Source organism: Pseudophryne corroboree, chromosome 2, assembly GCF_028390025.1.
Source record: "Pseudophryne corroboree isolate aPseCor3 chromosome 2, aPseCor3.hap2, whole genome shotgun sequence".
In the NCBI taxonomy this organism is placed as follows: domain Eukaryota; kingdom Metazoa; phylum Chordata; class Amphibia; order Anura; family Myobatrachidae; genus Pseudophryne; species Pseudophryne corroboree.
Window position 1 is genome coordinate 751,708,541 of NC_086445.1, and position 18,660 is coordinate 751,727,200.

The following is an 18,660-nucleotide window of genomic DNA, read 5'->3' on the forward strand; positions in this document are numbered from 1 at the left end:
GTACCAAGTTCTTCTTGGCCAATCCGGAGCCACGAGTATCGTTCTTACTCCTCTCCTTCTTATGATTCTCAGTACTTTTGGTATGAGAGGAAGAGGAGGGAACACATATACCGACTGGAACACCCACGGAGTTACCAGAGCGTCCACCGCTATTGCCTGAGGGTCCCTTGACCTGGCGCAATATCTGTCCAGTTTCTTGTTGAGACGGGACGCCATCATGTCCACCTTTGGTTTTTCCCAACGGTTTACAATCACTTGGAAGACTTCTGGATGAAGTCCCCACTCCCCCGGGTGGAGGTCGTGTCTGCTGAGGAAGTCTGCTTCCCAGTTGTCCACTCCCGGAATGAACACTGCTGACAGTGCTATCACATGATTTTCCGCCCAGCGGAGAATCCTTGCAGCTTCTGCCATTGCCCTCCTGCTTCTTGTGCCGCCCTGTCTGTTTACGTGGGCGACAGCCGTGATGTTGTCCGACTGGATCAATACCGGTTGACCCTGAAGCAGAGGCCTTGCTTGACTTAGGGCATTGTAAATGGCCCTTAGCTCTAGGATATTTATGTGAAGAGACGTTTCCATGCTTGACCACAAGCCCTGGAAATTTCTTCCCTGTGTGACTGCTCCCCAGCCTCTCAGGCTGGCATCCGTGGTTACCAGCATCCAATCCTGAATGCCGAATCTGCGGCCGTCTAGAAGATGAGCCTTCTGTAACCACCACAGGAGAGATACCCTTGTCCTTGGAGATAGGTGTCACGATCCGGGTATCTGGACGCCATTTCTTACCCATCAGATGCCTCCTAAGGCTGGCTCAGCGCTCCAGGACCGGATCCCATCTGTTATCCTGATGTGTACATTCCTGTATCCTCTCCTGTCACTCTGGGACGCTGTCACAGTAAACGCCATATTACACCTGGCATGGCGTCTCCCGCGGCCTCCGCCGCCGTCCCTGAACTTCTGCATGCAGAGTGTCTGAGTGGCGATTACGTCAGCCGCGGCCTCCGCTGTGTCCGCGTGGTTGGATGTGCATCTGTCAGCCTGGCGCCTCCTGTCTCCGGTGGCCGGCGCCGCCATTACTGTTTTCATTACCACATGGATTACAAACCAAACTTCCCTCCAAGTGTCTGCATGGGCGCAGCCATCTTGGATTCTGTCAGCTGATCATTTCCACCAATCTGTTCTCAGTATTGATAATCTGCATAATTGCCTAGCCAATCCCTTCCTTGCTGCAGGTATAAATACACTGTGCCTGAGCAAGGAAGGCGTCAGTGCTTTGGTTGTCAAACCTAGTTCCTGTTTGTCTCTCTCCTGTGATTGTCTTCCAGGTTCCAGCTCCTGTCTCAAGACTTCCACCATAGAGACCCGCACCAGCATTCCACCTGCGGTGTAGCCTGACTCTCCAATCCATTGTGGATTCATCTGTTTCCAGCTACAACATTACCTGCTTCCAGCTCAGCTTCCAGCAGAGTACAGCTTCTCTTAAAGGGCCGGTGTCCTTTCTACACTTTACCACTCTCCACCGGTATTATTATTTCTCCGCTCTCAAGTTCTACATTTCAGTTCATATTTCATCGCTCCCAAGTTCATTTATTATTTAACTGGTTCCAGCCAGTATCCACTCCGTGCTAACAACAGTCTGGTTCCAGCCAGTATCCACAGCAGCCGTTTTATCTTCAGCAACCCAGCTTTTCCTGGAACACCAGCTGGCACAATCCTGGGTTATCTCCATTGCTACAGTCGGGCCTGGTAAGGACTTTCCATCTAGAAGATTATAAGAACTATCTCACACTACCAGTGCCCTGTGGCTCCTGCCATCCTGTAGTACCCAGGAACTGTATTTATTCTTTGCTGACTTTTACGTTTTCTTTTACTGCTGCTGTGTTGCGGAGTTGTCATAATAAACATCATTGACTTTTATCCAAGTTGTCGTGGTCACGCCTTCGGGCAGTTATTATTCATGTTACTTACATGTCCAGGGGTCTGATACAACCTCCCAGGTTCCGGTACATCTCAGCCCCTACAACTGAGGCTGCCTCCCGTCAGCTCAGGCCCTCAGTTGTGACAGTAAGCACTGACCTAATGAATCCAGCCGGAGACCAGGATCAAGCGGCCAGGCCGATGCAAGAACTGGCAGCCCGACTAGAACATCAGGAGGCTGCACAGGGCCACATCATCCGCTGTCTCCAGGATCTCTCTACTCGGCTGGATGGGATTCAGACAACTCTCCGTGGATCAGGCGCGTCTGGTGCGTCAACCACAGTGACTCCAGCTATAACCCCACCCACCTTACCCATTTCTGCTCCACGTCTTCATCTTCCAACGCCAGCAAAATTTGACGGATCTCCAAGATTCTGCAGGGGATTTCTCAACCAGTGTGAGATTCAGTTTGAGCTACAACCTGGCAATTTTCCCAGTGACCGTACAAAAATTGCCTACATTATTTCTCTTCTCAGTGGCTCAGCCCTTGATTGGGCATCACCGTTATGGGAGAGGTCCGACACCCTGCTATCTTCCTACACTGCCTTCGTGTCAACATTCAGGCGCATCTTCGACGAGCCAGGCCGGGTAACCTCAGCTTCATCCGAGATTCTCCGTTTACGCCAGGGGTCACGTACTGTAGGACAATATCTGATACAGTTCCAGATCCTGGCATCCGAACTGGCATGGAACGACGAGGCCCTGTATGCTGCATTCTGGCATGGCTTATCTGAGCGTATTAAAGATGAGTTAGCTACCAGAGACTTACCTTCTAAGTTAGATGAGCTAATCTCACTCTGCACGAAAGTTGATTTACGTTTCAGAGAGAGAGCAACTGAGCGTGGAAGATCATCTGCTCCAAAATCTTCTGCTCCTCCTCCTCGTCAACTGTCACCATCTAAAGATGAGCCCATGCAACTTGGCCGTTCCCGTATAACTCCTGCTGAGCGCCGAAGACGTCTCTCCGAGTCTCTCTGTCTCTATTGTGCAGCTCCGTCTCACACCATTAATGCCTGTCCCAAACGTCCGGGAAACTCCAAATCCTAGCTCGCCAAGGAGAGGGCCGGCTAGGAGTAATGATCTCCTCTCCATCTCCTCAAGATTGTAATCTCCCAGTCTCGCTTCAAGTTGCTCAACGTTATCGGAACGTCATTGCCCTCCTTGATTCCGGAGCAGCTGGGAACTTTATTACCGAAGCCTATGTTAAACGGTGGTCCCTACCCACCGAGAGACTTCCTTCGTCCATTTCTTTAACTGCCGTGGATGGCAGCAAAATTTTTGATGCAGTTATTTCTTTAAGGACTCTACCAGTTCGTCTGAGAGTGGGAGTTCTTCATTCCGAACTTATTTCTTTTTTAGTGATTCCAAGAGCCACACATCCTGTGGTCCTGGGCCTTCCATGGCTTCGTCTTCACAATCCTACAATTGATTGGACGACTACGCAAATCCTGGCATGGGGTTCCTCCTGTGCTGAGACATGTTTGTTTAAAGTATTGCCTGTCTGTTCTTCCTCCCCCCAGGTCGTCTGATGTTCCACCTCCTCCATATCAAGATTTCACGGATGTGTTCAGTAAAGCTTCTGCTGATATCCTTCCTCCTCATAGAGAATGGGACTGCCCGATTGATCTCGTTCCAGGGAAGGTTCCACCTCGAGGCCGAACTTATCCGTTGTCTCTGCCTGAGACGCATTCTATGGAGGAATATATTAAAGAGAACCTAGCAAAGGGGTTCATTCGACCTTCTTCTTCTCCAGCCGGCGCAGGCTTCTTTTTTGTAAAAAAGAAAGATGGTGGTCTGCGGCCGTGCATCGACTACAGAGGTTTGAACGACATTACCATCAAGAACCGTTATCCTTTACCCCTGATTACTGAGCTCTTTGACAGAGTTAGCGGAGCTACCATCTTTACAAAGCTGGACTTGAGAGGTGCATACAATCTCATCCGGATCCGTGAGGGTGACGAGTGGAAGACCGCCTTTAACACCCGTGACGGACATTATGAGTACCTCGTCATGCCCTTCGGATTGAGCAATGCTCCAGCTGTCTTCCAGCATTTTGTCAATGAGATCTTCAGAGACATTCTATACCGTCATGTCGTGGTCTATCTAGACGATATCCTCATTTTTGCCAACGATTTAGAGGAACATCGTTTTTGGGTTAAAGAGGTTCTGTCCCGTCTCCGTGTCAATCATCTGTATTGCAAATTAGAAAAATGCGTCTTTGAAGTCAAGTCCATTCCGTTTCTAGGGTACATTGTGTCCGGTTCCGGACTAGAGATGGATCCTGAGAAACTACAAGCAATCCAAAATTGGCCGGTACCCTTAACCCTCAAAGGGGTCCAGAGGTTCTTAGGGTTCGCCAACTATTACCGAAAGTTTATACGAGACTTTTCCACCATTGTGGCGCCTATTACTGCTTTCACTAAGAAGGGTGCTAACCCGTCCAAGTGGTCTGAAGAAGCCATGCAAGCATTTCATCTTTTAAAACAAAGGTTCATCTCTGCGCCTGTTCTGAAACAGCCTGACATCGACTCTCCTTTCATCTTAGAGGTGGATGCCTCCTCCGTTGGAGTAGGAGCGGTGTTATCTCAGAGGGCTAAAGATGGCCATTTACACCCTTGCAGTTTCTTCTCCCGGAAGTTCTCCCCAGCTGAGCGCAACTATGCCATTGGCGACCAGGAGTTGCTAGCCATCAAGCTCGCTCTAGAAGAGTGGAGGTATCTGTTGGAGGGAGCTTCTCATTCAATCACCATACTTACAGACCACAAGAACCTTTTATATCTGAAAGGCGCACAATGTCTCAACCCTCGTCAGGCCAGATGGGCACTTTTCTTTTCCAGGTTCGACTTTAAACTCCAGTTCTGTCCGGGCTCTCAGAATCGCAAGGCCGATGCCCTTTCCCGCTCATGGGAGCAAGAAAATGAGTCAGAGTCTTCAGACAAGCATCCTATTATAAATCCGTTGGCATTCTCCACGGTAGGGATGGACTCTACGCCCCCATCAGGGAAAAGTTTTGTGAAACCGATGCTAAGGAAGAAGCTCATGCATTGGGCCCATGCTTCCCGTTTTGCCGGACATACAGGTATCCAAAAAACCCTGGAGTTTATCTCTAGGTCCTATTGGTGGCCAACTCTGAAAAAGGACGTCTTGGAGTTTATTGCATCTTGCCCAAAGTGTGCTCAACATAAGGTATCCCGCCAGTCGCCTGCGGGGCAACTGGTTCCACTATCTGTTCCCCGTCGACCTTGGACCCATTTGTCGATGGATTTTATTACAGATTTACCCATGTGCAACAAGTTCAATACCATCTGGGTGGTAGTTGACCGGTTCACCAAGATGGCACACTTCATTCCTCTCACCGGTCTTCCGTCAGCTTCCAAGTTGGCTCAAGTATTCATACAAGAGATCTTCCGACTCCACGGTCTTCCTGAAGAAATTATCTCAGATCGAGGAGTTCAATTCACAGCCAAATTCTGGCGAAGTTTATGTCAAGTCCTCCAAGTCAAGCTAAAGTTTTCCACGGCTTACCATCCTCAGACCAATGGTCAAACCGAGAGGGTGAATCAGGACTTGGAGGCCTTCCTCCGCATCTATGTGTCCTCCTCTCAAGATGACTGGGTTCAATTACTTCCCTGGGCCGAGTTCTGTCATAACAACCAGTATCATTCTTCATCTGCTTCAACACCATTCTTCACTAACTTTGGATTCCACCCTAAAGTCCCTGAGTTCCAACCGCTTCCAGCAACTTCTGTTCCCGCAGTGGATATCACCTTGCATCAGTTTGCCAATATCTGGAAGAGCGTACGATCAGCTCTGCTCAAGGCATCGTTCAGGTACAAGAAGTTTGCGGATAAGAAGCGTCGAGCAGTTCCTGCTCTCAAGGTGGGTGATCGGGTATGGTTATCCACGAAGAATTTGAGGTTAAGAGTTCCCAGTATGAAGTTTGCACCTCGCTATATCGGTCCTTTCAAGATTGAACAAGTCATCAATCCTGTTGCTTACAGACTCCAGTTGCCTCCCTTCTTAAAAATACCCAGGACATTCCATGTTTCCCTGTTGAAACCGCTGATCTTGAATCGGTTTCATTCCTCACTTCCTCCAACTCCGAAAGTCCAAACTCAACGAGGCGTTGAGTATGAAGTGGCCAAGATCCTGGACTCACGTCACCGTTACGGTCAACTACAATATCTTATTGACTGGAAGGGTTATGGTCCTGAGGAACGTTCATGGACCAATGCTTCTGATGTCCATGCTCCTGCCTTGGTCCGGAGATTCCATTCCAAGTTTCCTCAAAAGCCAAAGAAGTGTCCTGGGGCCACTCCTAAAGGGGGGGGTGCTGTCACGATCCGGGTATCTGGACGCCATTTCTTACCCATCAGATGCCTCCTAAGGCTGGCTCAGCGCTCCAGGACCGGATCCCATCTGTTATCCTGATGTGTACATTCCTGTATCCTCTCCTGTCACTCTGGGACGCTGTCACAGTAAACGCCATATTACACCTGGCATGGCGTCTCCCGCGGCCTCCGCCGCCGTCCCTGAACTTCTGCATGCAGAGTGTCTGAGTGGCGATTACGTCAGCCGCGGCCTCCGCTGTGTCCGCGTGGTTGGATGTGCATCTGTCAGCCTGGCGCCTCCTGTCTCCGGTGGCCGGCGCCGCCATTACTGTTTTCATTACCACATGGATTACAAACCAAACTTCCCTCCAAGTGTCTGCATGGGCGCAGCCAACTTGGATTCTGTCAGCTGATCATTTCCACCAATCTGTTCTCAGTATTGATAATCTGTATAATTGCCTAGCCAATCCCTTCCTTGCTGCAGGTATAAATACACTGTGCCTGAGCAAGGAAGGCGTCAGTGCTTTGGTTGTCAAACCTAGTTCCTGTTTGTCTCTCTCCTGTGATTGTCTTCCAGGTTCCAGCTCCTGTCTCAAGACTTCCACCATAGAGACCCGCACCAGCATTCCACCTGCGGTGTAGCCTGACTCTCCAATCCATTGTGGATTCATCTGTTTCCAGCTACAACATTACCTGCTTCCAGCTCAGCTTCCAGCAGAGTACAGCTTCTCTTAAAGGGCCGGTGTCCTTTCTACACTTTACCACTCTCCACCGGTATTATTATTTCTCCGCTCTCAAGTTCTACATTTCAGTTCATATTTCATCGCTCCCAAGTTCATTTATTATTTAACTGGTTCCAGCCAGTATCCACTCCGTGCTAACAACAGTCTGGTTCCAGCCAGTATCCACAGCAGCCGTTTTATCTTCAGCAACCCAGCTTTTCCTGGAACACCAGCTGGCACAATCCTGGGTTATCTCCATTGCTACAGTCGGGCCTGGTAAGGACTTTCCATCTAGAAGATTATAAGAACTATCTCACACTACCAGTGCCCTGTGGCTCCTGCCATCCTGTAGTACCCAGGAACTGTATTTATTCTTTGCTGACTTTTACGTTTTCTTTTACTGCTGCTGTGTTGCGGAGTTGTCATAATAAACATCATTGACTTTTATCCAAGTTGTCGTGGTCACGCCTTCGGGCAGTTATTATTCATGTTACTTACATGTCCAGGGGTCTGATACAACCTCCCAGGTTCCGGTACATCTCAGCCCCTACAACTGAGGCTGCCTCCCGTCAGCTCAGGCCCTCAGTTGTGACAATAGGGTTATCCGCTGATGCATCTGAAGATGCGATCCGGACCATTTGTCCAGCAGATCCCACTGAAAAGTTCTTGCATGGAATCTTCCGAATGGAATCGCTTCGTAAGAAGCCACCATTTTTCCCAGGACTCTCGTGCACTGATGCACTGACACTTGTCCTGGTTTTAGGAGGTTCCTGACTAGCTCGGATAACTCCCTGGCCTTCTCCTCCGGGAGAAACACCTTTTTCTGGACTGTGTCCAGAATCATCCCTAGGAACAGTAGACGTGTTGTTGGAATCAGCTGTGATTTTGGGATATTTAGAATCCACCCGTGCTGACGTAGCACTACCTGAGATAGTGCTACTCCGACCTCTAACTGTTCCCTGGACCTTGCCCTTATCAGGAGATCGTCCAAGTAAGGGATAATTAATACGCCTTTTCTTCGAAGAAGAATCATCATTTCGGCCATTACCTTGGTAAAGACCCGTGGTGCCGTGGACAATCCAAACGGCAGCGTCTGAAACTGATAATGACAGTTTTGTATCACAAACCTGAGGTACCCTTGGTGAGAAGGGTAGATTGGGACATGGAGATAAGCATCCTTGATGTCTAGAGATACCATATAGTCCCCTTCTTCCAGGTTCGCTATCACTGCTCTGAGTGACTCCATCTTGAATTTGAACCTTTTTATGTAAGTGTTCAAAGATTTTAGATTTAAAATTGGTCTCACCGAGCCGTCCGGCTTCGGTACCACAAACAGCGTGGCATAATACCCCTTTCCCTGTTGTAGGAGGGGTACCTTGATTATCACCTGCTGGGAATACAGCTTGTGAATAGCTTCCAATACTGCCTCCCTGTCGGAGGGAGACGTTGGTAGAGTAGACTTCAGGAACCGGCGAGGGGGAGACGTCTTGAATTCCAATTTGTACCCCTATGATACTACCTGCAGGATCCAGGGGTCCACTTGCGAGTGAGCCCACTGCGCGCTGAAATTCTTGAGACGGCCCCCCACCGTGCCCGAGTCTGCTTGCAGAGCCCCAGCGTCATGCTGAGGACTTGGCAGAAGCGGGGGAGGGCTTCTGCTCCTGGGAAGAGGCTGCATGGTGCAGTCTTTTTCCCCTTCCTCTGCCCCGGGGCAGGAACGAGCGGCCTTTTTCCCTCTTGCCCTTATAGGGACGAAAGGACTGGGTTTGAAAAGACGGTGTCTTTTTCTGCTGAGAGGTGATCTGGGGTAAAAAGGTGGATTTTCCAGCCGTTGCTGTGGCCACCAGGTCCGATAGACCGACCCCAAATAACTCCTCCCCTTTATACGGCAATACTTCCATATGTCGTTTGGAATCCGCATCACCTGACCACTGTCGCGTCCATAACGTTCTTCTGGCAGAAATGGACATCGCACTTACTCTAGATGCCAGGGTGCAAATATCCCTCTGTGCATCTCGCATATATAGTAATGCATCCTTCAAATGCTCTATAGTTAATAATATACTGTCCCTATCCAGGGTATCAATATTTTCAGTCAGGGAATCCGACCAAGCCACTCCAGCGCTGCACATCCAGGCTGAGGCGATCGCTGGTCGCAGTATAACACCGGTATGTGTGTATATACCTTTTAAGATATTTTCCAGCCTTCTATCAGCTGGTTCCTTGAGAGCGGCCGTATCAGGAGACGGTAACGCCACTTGTTTTGATAAGCGTGTGAGCGCCTTATCTACCCTAGGGGGTGTTTCCCAACGTGCCCTAACCTCTGGCGGGAAAGGGTATAGTGCCAATAATTTATTAGAAATCAGCAGTTTTTTATCGGGGGAAACCCACGCTTTATCACACACCTCATTTAATTCATCTGACTCAGGAAAAACCACTGGTAGTTTTTTCACACCCCACATAATACCCTTTTTTGTGGTACTTGTAGTGTCAGAAATGTTCAATGCCTCCTTCATTGCCGTGATCATGTAACGTGTGGCCCTACTGGACATTACGTTTGTCTCGTCACCGTCGACACTGGATTCAGTATCCGTGTCAGGGTCTGTGTCGACCATCTGAGGTAACGGGCGTTTTAGAGCCCCTGACGGTGTCTGAGACGTCTGAACAGGCACTAATTGATTTGTCGGCTGTCTCATGTCGTCAACAGTTTTTTGCAAAGTGCTGACATTGTCACGTAATTCTTTAATTACTACCATCCAGTCAGGTGTCGACTCCCTAGGGGGTGACATCACTAACACAGGCAATTGCTCTGCTTCCACATCATTTTCCTCCTCATACATGTCGACACAATCGTACCGACACCCAGCACACACACAGGGAATGCTCTGATAGAGGACAGGACCCCACTAGCCCTTTGGGGAGACAGAGGGAGAGTTTGCCAGCACACACCAGAGCGCTATATATATACAGGGATAACCTTATATAAGTGTTACTCCCTGTTATAGCTGCTGTATTTATATATTAGCTGCCAATAGTGCCCCCCTCTCTGTTTTACCCGGTTTCTGTAGTGCAGGACTGCAGGGGAGAGTCAGGGAGCCGTCCTTCCAGCGGAGCTGTGAAAGAAAATGGCGCTTGTGTGCTGAGGAGAAAGGCTCCGCCCCCTTCACGGCGGCCTTTTCTCCCGCTTTTTTCAGGAAACTGGCAGGGGATAAATGCATCCATATAGCCCAGGAGCTATATGTGATGCATTTTTTTTTAGCCATATAAGGTTTTTATATCGTTTTTATTGCGTCTCAGGGCGCTCCCCCCCCAGCGCCCTGCACCCTCAGTGACCGGAGTGTGAAGTGTGCTGAGAGCAATGGCGCACAGCTGCAGTGCTGTGCGCTACCTTATTTGAAGACAGGAACGTCTTCTGCCGCCGCTTTCTCCGGACCTCTTCGCTCTTCTGGCTCTGTAAGGGGGCCGGCGGCGCGGCTCCGGGACCCATCCAGGCTGAACCTGTGATCGTCCCTCTGGAGCTAATGTCCAGTAGCCAAGAAGCCCAATCCACTCTGCAGTCAGGTGAGTTCGCTTCTTCTCCCCTTAGTCCCACGATGCAGTGAGCCTGTTGCCAGCAGGACTCACTGAAAATAAAAAACCTATTTAAACTTTTACTTCTAAGCAGCTCAGGAGAGCCACCTAGCTTGCACCCTTCTCGTTCGGGCACAAAAATCTAACTGAGGCTTGGAGGAGGGTCATAGGGGGAGGAGCCAGTGCACACCAGCTAGTCTAAAGCTTTTACTTTTTGTGCCCAGTCTCCTGCGGAGCCGCTATTCCCCATGGTCCTTACGGAGTTCCCAGCATCCACTAGGACGTCAGAGAAATTACCCCTGCCAGTATTCCAGAAAAAGTGGGAGAAAGTCTGCCGAAAAGGGGCGGGGCTTCTCCCTCAGCACACTGGCGCCATTTTTCCCTCACAGCTCCGCTGGAAGGAAGCTCCCCTGCAGTCTGAACGCTACAGAAGGGTAAAAAAGAGAGGGGGGGCACTAAATTTAGGCACAGTATAGATAATATATATATAAGATATATATAAAAAAAAAGCAGCTATAAGGGAAAACACTCATTGATAGTGGGATCCCAGTGTTATATAGCGCTCTGGTGTGTGCTGGCATACTCTCTCTCTGTCTCCCCAAAGGGCTTTGTGGGGTCCTGTCCTCTGTCAGAGCATTCCCTGTGTGTTTGCGGTGTGTTGGTACGGCTGTGTCGACATGTTTGATGAGGAGGCTTATGTGGAGGCGGAGCAGATGCCTGTAAATGTGATGTCACCCCCTGCGGGGTCGACACCTGAGTGGATGGTGCTGTGAAAGGAATTACGTGATAGTGTCGACTCCTTACATAAAAGGTTTGACGACATACCAAATGTGGGACAGCCGGCTTCTCAGCCTGTGTCTGCCCAGGCGTCTCAAAAGCCATCAGGGGCTCTAAAACGCCCGCTACCTCAGATGGCTGACACAGATGTCGACACGGATACTGACTCCAGTGTCGACGACGAGGAGACTAATGTAACTTCCAGTAGGGCCACACGTTACATGATTGAGGCAATGAAAAATGTGTTGCACATTTCTGATGTTACCCCCGGTACCACAAAAAAGGGTATAATGTTTGGAGAGAAAAAACTACCAGTAGCTTTTCCTCCATCTGAAGAGGTAAATGAAGTGTGTGAAGAAGCGTGGGCTTCCCCTGATAAAAAGCTGGTAATTTCTAAGAGGTTACTAATGGCGTACCCTTTCCCGCCAGAGGATAGGTCACGCTGGGAAACATCCCCTAGGGTGGATAAAGCGCTCACACGCTTGTCAATGAAGGTGGCACTACCGTCTCCGGATACGGCCGCCCTGAAGGAATCTGCTGATAGAAAGCAGGAGGCTATCCTGAAATCTATATATACACACACAGGTGTTATACTGAGACCGGCTATAGCTTCAGCCTGGATGTGCAGTGCTGCTGCTGCGTGGTCAGATTCCCTGTCAGAAAATATAGATACCCTAGACAGGGACACTATTTTGCTAAACGTAGAGCATATAAAAGACGCACTTTTATACATGAGGGATGCACAGAGGGATATTTGCCGGCTGGCATCCAAAATTAGTGCAATGTCCATTTCTGCCAGGAGAGGGTTATGGACTCGGCAGTGGACAGGTGATGCAGATTCCAAATGACATATGGAAGTTCTGCCTTATAAGGGTGAGGAATTGTTCGGGGATGGTCTCTCGGACCTCGTTTCCACAGCAACAGCTGGGAAGTCTACATTTTTACCCCATGTTCCCTCACAACCAAAGAAAGCACCGTATTATCAGGTACAGTCCTTTCGGCCCAATAGGGGCAAGCGGGTTAAAGGCGCGTCCTTTCTGCCCAGAGGCAGAGGTAGGGGAAAGAAGCTGCAGCATACAGCCAGTTCCCAGGAGCAAAAGTCCTCCCCCGTTTCCTCTAAGTCCACAGCATGACGCTGGGGCTTCACAGGCGGAGCCAGGTACGGTGGGGGCCCGTCTCAAAAACTTCAGCAATCAGTGGGCTTGCTCACGGGTGGATCCCTGGATCCTTCAAGTAGTATCTCAGGGGTACAAGCTGGAATTCGAGACGTCTCCTCCCCGCCGTTTCCTCAAATCTGCCTTGCCAACCACTCCCTCAGGCAGGGAGGCAGTGTTACAGGCAATTCACAAGCTGTATTCACAACAAGTGATAGTAAAGGTGCCCCTACTTCAACAAGGAAGGGGTTACTATTCCACAATGTTTGTGGTACCGAAACCGGACGGTTCGGTAAGACCCATTTTAAATTTGAAATCCTTGAACACATATATAAAAAAATTCAAGTTCAAGATGGAATCGCTCAGGGCGGTTATTGCAAGCCTGGACGAGGGGGATTACATGGTATCGCTGGACATCAAGGATGCTTACCTACATGTCCCCATTTACCATCCTCCCCAGGAGTACCTCAGATTTGTGGTACAAGATTGTCATTACCAATTCCAGACGTTGCCGTTCGGTCTATCCACGGCTCCGAGGGTCTTTACCAAGGTAATGGCCGAAATGATGATACTCCTTCGAAAGAAGGGAGTTTTAATTATCCCGTACTTGGACGATCTCCTGATAAAGGCGAGGTCCAGAGAGCAGTTGTTGGTAGGGGTAGCACTATCTCGGGAAGTGCTACAACAGCACGGCTGGATTCTAAACATTCCAAAGTCACAGCTGGTCCCTACGACACGCCTGCTGTTCCTAGGGATGGTTATGGACACAGAACAGAGAAAAGTGTTTCTCCCGGAGGAAAAGGCCAAGGAGCTATCATCTCTAGTCAGAGGCCTCCTAAAACCAAAACAGGTGTCGGTGCATCACTGCACACGGATCCTGGGAAAAATGGTAGCTTCCTACGAAGCGATTCCATTCAGCAGGTTTCATGCAAGAACCTTTCAGTGGGACCTGTTAGACAAGTGGTCCGGATCGCATCTTCAGATGCATCGTCTGATAACCCTGTCTCCGAGGACAAGGGTGTCTCTGCTGTGGTGGCTGCAGAGTGCTTATCTTCAAGAGGGCCGCAGATTCGGCATACAGGACTGGGTCCTGGTGACCACGGATGCCAGCCTTCGAGGCTGGGGAGCAGTCACACAGGGAAGAAACTTCCAAGGACTATGGTCAAGTCAGGAGACTTCCCTGCACATAAATATTCTGGAACTAAGGGCCATTTACAATGCCCTAAGTCAGGCAAAACCCCTGCTTCAAAACCAGCCGGTACTGATCCAGTCAGACAACATCACGGCGGTCGCCCATGTAAATCGACAGAGCGGCACGAGAAGCAGGACGGCGATGGCAGAAGCCACAAGGATTCTCCGATGGGCGGAAAATCACGTGTTAGCACTGTCAGCAGTGTTCATTCCGGGAGTGGACAACTGGGAAGCAGACTTCCTCAGCAGGCACGACCTCCACCCGGGAGAGTGGGGACTTCATCCAGAAGTCTTTCAAATGATTGTAAACCAGTGGGAAAAGCCACAGGTGGACATGATGGCGTCCTGCCTAAACAAAAAGCTAGAAAAATATTGCGCCAGGTCGAGAGACCCGCAGGCGATAGCTGTGGACGCTCTAGTAACACCGTGGGTGTACCGATCAGTTTATGTGTTCCCTCCTCTTCCTCTCATACCAAAGGTACTGAGGATAATAAGGAGAAGAGGAGTAAGAACTATACTCATTGTTCCGGATTGGCCAAGAAGAGCGTGGTATCCGGAACTTCAAGAAATGATGTCAGAGGACCCATGGCCTCTACCGCTCAGACAAGACCTGCTGCAGCAGGGGCCCTGTCTGTTCCAAGACTTACCGCGGCTGCGTTTGACGGCATGGCGGTTGAACACCGGATCCTGAAGGTAAAGGGCATTCCGGAGGAAGTCATTCCTACGCTGATTAAAGCTAGGAAAGAAGTAACCGCAAACCATTATCACCGCATATGGCGTAAATATGGTGCGTGGTGTGAGGCCAGGAAGGCCCCAACGGAAGAATTTCAGCTGGGCCGTTTCCTGCACTTCCTACAGTCAGGGGTGACTATGGGCCTTAAATTGGGTTCCATTAAGGTCCAGATTTCGGCTCTATCGATTTTCTTCCAGAGAGAATTGGCTTCACTACCTGAAGTTCAGACTTTTGTTAAGGGAGTGCTGCATATTCAGCCCCCTTTTGTGCCTCCAGTGGCACCTTGGGATCTCAACGTGGTGTTGGATTTCCTAAAGTCACATTGGTTTGAGCCACTGAAAACCGTGGATTTGAAATATCTCACGTGGAAAGTGGTCATGTTGTTGGCCTTGGCTTCGGCCAGGCGTGTTTCAGAATTGGCGGCTTTGTCATGTAAAAGCCCTTATCTGATTTTCCATATGGATAGGGCAGAATTGAGGACTCGTCCCCAGTTTCTCCCCAAAGTGGTTTCAGCTTTTCATCTGAACCAACCTATCGTGGTGCCTGCGGCTACAAATGACTTGGAGGCTTCCAAGTTGTTGGATGTAGTCAGGGCCCTAAAAATTTATGTTTCCAGGACAGCTGGAGTCAGAAAGACTGACTCGCTCTTTATCCTGTATGCGCCCAACAAGTTGGGTGCACCTGCTTCAAAGCAGACTATTGCTCGCTGGATCTGTAGTACGATTCAGCTTGCACATTCTGCGGCTGGACTGCCGCATCCTAAATCAGTAAAAGCCCATTCCACAAGGAAGGTGGGCTCTTCTTGGGCGGCTGCCCGAGGGGTCTCGGCTCTTCAACTTTGCCGAGCAGCTACTTGGTCGGGGTCAAACACGTTTGCTAAATTCTACAAATTTGACACCCTGGCTGAGGAGGACCTTGAGTTTGCTCATTCGGTGCTGCAGAGTCATCCGCACTCTCCCGCCCGTTTGGGAGCTTTGGTATAATCCCCATGGTCCTTACGGAGTCCCCAGCATCCACTTAGGACGTTAGAGAAAATAAGAATTTACTCACCGGTAATTCTATTTCTCATAGTCCGTAGTGGATGCTGGGCGCCCATCCCAAGTGCGGATTGTCTGCAATACTTGTATATAGTTATTGCTTAACTTAAGGGTTATTGTTGAGCCATCTGTTGTGAGGCTCAGTTGTTATCATACTGTTAACTGGGTATTGTATCAAGAGTTATACGGTGTGATTGGTGTGGCTGGTATGAGTCTTACCCGGGATTCAAAATCCTTCCTTATTGTGTCAGCTCTTCCGGGCACAGTATCCTAACTGAAGTCTGGAGGAGGGTCTTAGTGGGAGGAGCCAGTGCACACCAGTAGTCTAAAAGCTTTCTTTATAGTTGTGCCCAGTCTCCTGCGGAGCCGCTAATCCCCATGGTCCTTACGGAGTCCCCAGCATCCACTACGGACTATGAGAAATAGAATTACCGGTGAGTAAATTATTATTTTACTGACTAAGCTGGTAACTAGACTTGCGCCCCCTATGGGACCTCCTGTGCCATTACAGCCACATATTGTCCTTGCTGTTAATCCGCCATGGGCAGATACTCTTCCTTCTCAGTTACAGCAATTAAATCAGTCTTTAGCCAAGCAAAATCCTAACCCTCGCCCGCCTAAGACCAAGGTGTCATCTAAGCGGGCCATTACATCCTCACAATCCACGCATGTTACAGATACTTCATCTGATGACGATGGCGCATATACCAACCCCTCAGACACTGATGCAGATGCTTCTGATGGGGAATCCTTGACTCAAGTGGATGTTCCTGACCTCTTAGAGGCTATAAGGCTGATTCTTTAAATTGATGATGATGAAGAAGCCCTGGCTACCTATAAGAAACCAGATAAGTTCAAGCGTCAGAAGGTTACTAAGTTAGTCTTACCACATTCTGTCCATTTAGTTGACATACGTCAGGAATCCTGGGAATATCCAGGAAAGAAATTCTCCTTGTCCAAAAAGATGCTAGCTGGTTATCCCCTCGCTGCAGAGTTAAGCAAAAATTGGGAAACACCGCCGCCGGTGGACTCACAAGTCGCACGTCTGGTGGTGTCATCTGCTCTGCCTGTCACTACCGTCACCTCTCTGAAGGAACCGACGGATAAACGTGTGGAGGGTTGCTTGAAGTCCATTTACACTTGTCACGATCCTGACTGTAGTTCTCATATTTGGTGACTTACCTCTGCCATCTGTCCTGGATCCTGTGTCTTTTTGCTCACTGGGATAAATAGCTTGTCAGTACCATGAGTTTCCTGAGTGCAGAGTTAACGAGCTCCATCTGTGGTGATTAATCTTCTGTGTGAATCTGAAGTCAGCAATCTGAAGTTTAGGCCTAAAGGCCAGCATCCTCTGTTCGTTTGCAGAAGTTCAGGCTTCAGTGTTCTTTCGGCCTGCTAGGCCTCACACCACATCAGAGCCTAGTCTAGAGTACTCACGTAACAGTGACTGTTCACCTGACCCAGAGCTGTCCAATCCTGTGCCAGCCTGAGACTCTCTGAATCACCTGACACTGCTCACCAATCACCAAGGACCAGGAAGTATAAGTCAGGAGAGTTAGTTGGAGACTCTGCTAGTTCCTTGTGTCACACACAGCTCTGTGTGAGCTTAGAAGCTGAGCTCCCTAAAGGTAATACTTGTACTTCGGTTCCTGTAAAATTCTGTTCTTTTGCTACCCAGTCTGGATTACAGTTGTGTTACCATTGATATCCAGTATTTCTACAGTCCCATCTTAAAGCCACAGCTGCAGTATTCTACAGTCTCATCTTAAAGCCACAGCTGCAGTATTCTACAGTCTCATCTTAAAGCCACAGCTGCAGTATTCTTCAGTCTCATCTTAAAGCCACAGCTGCAGTATTCTTCAGTCTCATCTTAAAGCCACAGCTGCAGTATTCTTCAGTCTCATCTTAAAGCCACAGCTGCAGTATTCTTCAGTCTCATCTTAAAACCACAGCTGCAGTATTCTTCAGTCTCATCTTAAAGTCACAGCCGCAGTATTCTTCAGTCTCGTCTTAAAGCCGCAGTGTTCTTCAGCCTTGTCTTAAAGTCACAGCCACAGTCATCGTTCTACTTTCAGTTGCGTTTCCAGTTATATCCGGTACCAGCCCGGATTACAGTTGCGTTCCAGTATACCGGTACAACAGCCCGGTTCACAGTGCAGTTCCCAGTCTCACCGGTAACTGTAAGGATTATATCTCTGAACCACCTCGATTTGATGACCCCTTAGGTACCCGTGAGAGTAACTCTTAACACAAAGAGTAAGCACGCAGCTGTAGTTAAGAATCACTCTGTTTATTGTAAAAATTACAGCGTACTATATAGATAAGAAACATGGGTGTATACAATATGTGCAAGCATATGATTGGATAAATAGAAGTAGCATACGACATTACATGCAGGATATTTAGTAACACACAGAAGTAGAAGTAACAGGTTTGAACTGGTATGTAACTGCCCTTGAAGATAAGACACAAACAAGCCTTATATTGTATGAACAGACAAGGGCATCCTGTAGAGAGTGCGTACGTGTCTATTCAAGCACATAACAGTTCATATAGCATGTTTAACCCTTCAATCCCCTCTTAGAATCATATATTTATATAACATGATTCTTTACATGGAGCTTTTTATTTCTATATTCAGTTAGGTATTGCTTATAGGCTGCAGGGGAGTTAGGAGGGATTGTAAGGACGGCTTTATACATAAGCGAGTTTTCAATACCTTTTGTGGCGAGTTTGCTGCAGCAGGGTATAATGCAAAAGAAAACAACACAAAAAATTGCTATCACAATCAATATGTAGATTCCTAGTTGAACAAGACCCTGTTTCCAATTTTCAAACCAATCAAAGTATTGGCTCCAGGGGTTGTCAATACCAGAATTTCTTTTTTTGCTCTATGGATAAATCATCTAGTTTTTTTATGGCTAGGGTAACTTTACCATTTGGCCCTGTGTTGTCAGGGATAAAGGTACAACATCCTTCTACCTGTTTTATGTAGACACAAACTCCACCCTTTTCAGCCAGTATCATGTCTAAGGCCATACGGTTTTGGAATGTCATTTGAGAGGTGGCTTCTAATTGTTCAGCTATACCTTTAAGTGCAACTTTGGTATCATTAATGAATCTCTGTTGGTTATAGTAGATATAATTGATCCATGCAACATTTTTATTGGCAGT